The sequence below is a fragment of the Octodon degus genome, unplaced genomic scaffold (assembly GCF_000260255.1).
Source record: "Octodon degus isolate 3935 unplaced genomic scaffold, OctDeg1.0 scaffold00255, whole genome shotgun sequence".
NCBI classification, from domain to species: domain Eukaryota; kingdom Metazoa; phylum Chordata; class Mammalia; order Rodentia; family Octodontidae; genus Octodon; species Octodon degus.
In genome coordinates this window covers 885,389-888,241 of record NW_004524831.1, presented here as the reverse complement: position 1 = coordinate 888,241, position 2,853 = coordinate 885,389, and the positions used below count along the sequence as shown (strand labels likewise).

At 41.2% G+C, this 2,853-nt stretch overlaps 1 protein-coding gene and 1 pseudogene across 1 annotated transcript in view; one reads left to right on the top strand and one right to left on the bottom strand.

The window, feature by feature from the left end:
* The window catches only part of LOC101566539 (zinc finger protein 14-like), a 56,478-nt gene that overhangs the window by 37,311 nt on the left and 16,314 nt on the right, over positions 1–2,853 (top strand). The gene's annotated exons all lie outside the window — the stretch shown is intronic.
* On the bottom strand, positions 268–894 carry LOC101583764 (annotated as a pseudogene).

Here is a 2,853-nt window from a genome sequence, read left to right as displayed (position 1 = left end):
AATAAAATTTAAAAAAAAATTACATACTATAAGCAATAGAATTCAAATGTCTAAGTGTACATTCTTTTCCATACTATATTTCAGCCAATATTGTAGAACTAATGACTTTTAAAAGGTGCTAATACCAATTTTGTCTACTGTACCAAGATACCTTAAGTTACAACAAAATCTTAGGAAATAAGACTGAATAATATCTGTTATGGAAATGCCCTACTCTTTACCAACTCCCACCCTCCCCTGCCCCTTCAAAATCATAAGCAGCTCTCTTCTGTTCCAGACAAATAATGTAAGAATTGTGAAAACTCAGTTCAATTTAGGTAGCGTATCTCTTGGTCCACTGTCTGGCCATTCTGTCATGTTCTGCTCTGTTGGTCATATACTGAGCGGCAGTACTTCCCACCGAATGGTCGGCAGGATTACAGTCTGTAAGAAGTGAGCAGACAGAAAGGAGGACTTTAGAAATAGTTAGTGCTGGGCTCCAATTATCCTTCAATATATCCAAGCAAATAACTCCTTGACTGTTAATATTACAGTGATAGATTCTTGTCCAAATGTAACCTTTGGAGGTTTGAAGGGATATTCTGGAGTAAAAGTAATATCCAAAAAGAATACACCTCCTTCATACACAGATCCTGGGGGTCCTAGTATGGTAGATCTCAACTCATAGATGTTGTCACCTTTAGGACCGGCACTGCAGTTGGGCGGAGGGTCTGGAGTGATGTCGGCCAGCTCCTGAATCCTCTTGGCGCTGGTGGAGAGGAGCTTGGAGTTTTTGCTCATGCTGACTTTACTCTCCTTCTTCTTGGGGGTGTTTGTTTCTTTCTCGGTTAGCTGGTTGGAGGACGAAGAGGAGGAGGAGGAGCTGGTGCTTGCCCTGGAATCGTCATCTGACATAGTGAACCCCCCACCCCACCCCGCACACAGCCCCTCTCTGTGTCTGGCTGCTCCGTGCTGCGGCTGCGGCTGGGCTTGGCCACTCGTGTCTCTCTCTCGCTGGGAGAGAAGCGGAAGTGCAGCAACAGCAACTATTAAACAGGCAATAACTTCTCAGATTTTGTTTACTCTTTCAGGCTCACACACTAGGGAGACTGATTTTTTTTTTATTAATTAATTTACTTATTTGTGGGGGAGGGGGACCAGCTCAGCCACCAGGGGGCGGGGCTGGCTGGCACGTGGTGCTGGGGATTGAACTGCGGTCCCTGTGTTTTTTTAAGCTTGTTCTAAGTAGGTGCTTTAGACCACTGAGCCATCTCACCAGCCCTAGGGAGACTGATTTTTATATGTGTGGGTTTGATTTATTTCACTTATGATTATGGTGTATAATTGTACCCATTTACAAATAATAGCCTTGAATTTATCTTTTTCTGTAGCTGAGTAATACTCCGTCGTATAAAAACACCACATCGTTTTTACCCATTCCTCAGTTGATGGGATTTGGTCTTCATCCAGGAATATTTGGACAGGGTCTCACTGCACAGCTAGGAGCAGCTAGGACCGGTAGTGAGCCTCCTGTTTTCAGCCTCCCCAGCACTGGGATCACTGGCATGCACGACCACGCCTGATCTTGGTGGCCTGCTCAGTGCGCCTGGGCTTAGGGACAGTGCAGCATGTGGTGCTAGAGATGCAACCATGGTCCCTGTGCTTGCCTAAGCAGGCGCTTAGTCTGCTGGGCTATCTCATCAGTAATGCTAGTTTTTTTGTTATTTTTTTAAAATTAAATTTAAGGGGCCAGGGAGATGGCTCAGTAGAATAAGTGCTTCCCTGGCAAACGCAAGGGCCTGAGTTCAGTCCCTGGTTCTGCAAAAAATAAATAAATAAAAATAAAAACAAAGATAAATTTAATTTTATTTCAAAAATTAAAAACAAAAGCAAGGACAAAAATCAGAAACAAAGACAGAAACAGGGTAATGGAGAACAATGTATATGTTAACAGATTTTCAAAGCAAGAATAGCTGAGGTAATCCTAGTTTTTTGAGGAATCTCCACACTGACTTCTTCTTTTTTTTTTTCTTGTTTTTATTTTTATTTTTTGACAGAACCAGGAATTGAACTTAGATCCTTGTGTTTGGCTGTCAAGTGTTTATCCTACTGATCCATCTCCCCGGCTCTCCACACTGACTTCTATAGTAGTTGTATCAGTCTACACTCCCACCAACAATGTGATTTTCTTATGAATTCTTTTTTTTTTTTTCTGTCAGCCTGGTTGTTACTCAGTAAAAGTCCTTGCAAAGGACTTATGTGATAAATAAGTGAATACAATGTTGGCAAAAGAAAGGAGCTTGGAGGAGGAGGAAGAGAATTGAAATTTGTGGTGTGCACATTCCAGTTTCCTACAATAAACGCAATCACATACTGTGCACAGGTCCTAAGGAAAATTACAGCTTAATAATATCTAGGAAAACAAAAATGAATCTTAGAAACTCTTGGGTAATAACCTCTAAAATATGGCCCAATAATATAGTACGTGTTATTTTATTTTGTATGCTGTTATAATCCATTAAGCCTGGCCGTATCAAGACTGAAGAATACTTCTAAAGGCCCTGCAGCACAGCTTCGCATCTATAATTTCCATTGGAAGCTACAATGCAGCCTCAGAAGGATTCAAGAGTAGGGCAGATACGCTAGCAGAGAGAAGTAGAATATGCGAGGACACTTAAGATTTATCCTGGAACTGACTCCATGCATTAGTGTGAGCGAACTGAAATTATTTTAAAAAGATGAACAGATGCAATTGCTGAAGAAAGCACCTTGGGCCTGTACTAAACTGGAATACTGGAAAAACCAGTGCACAGGAAACAATGGCAATTCATACTGGATCTGTTTTTTCTCTTTTTTTTTTTTTTTTTTTTTTTT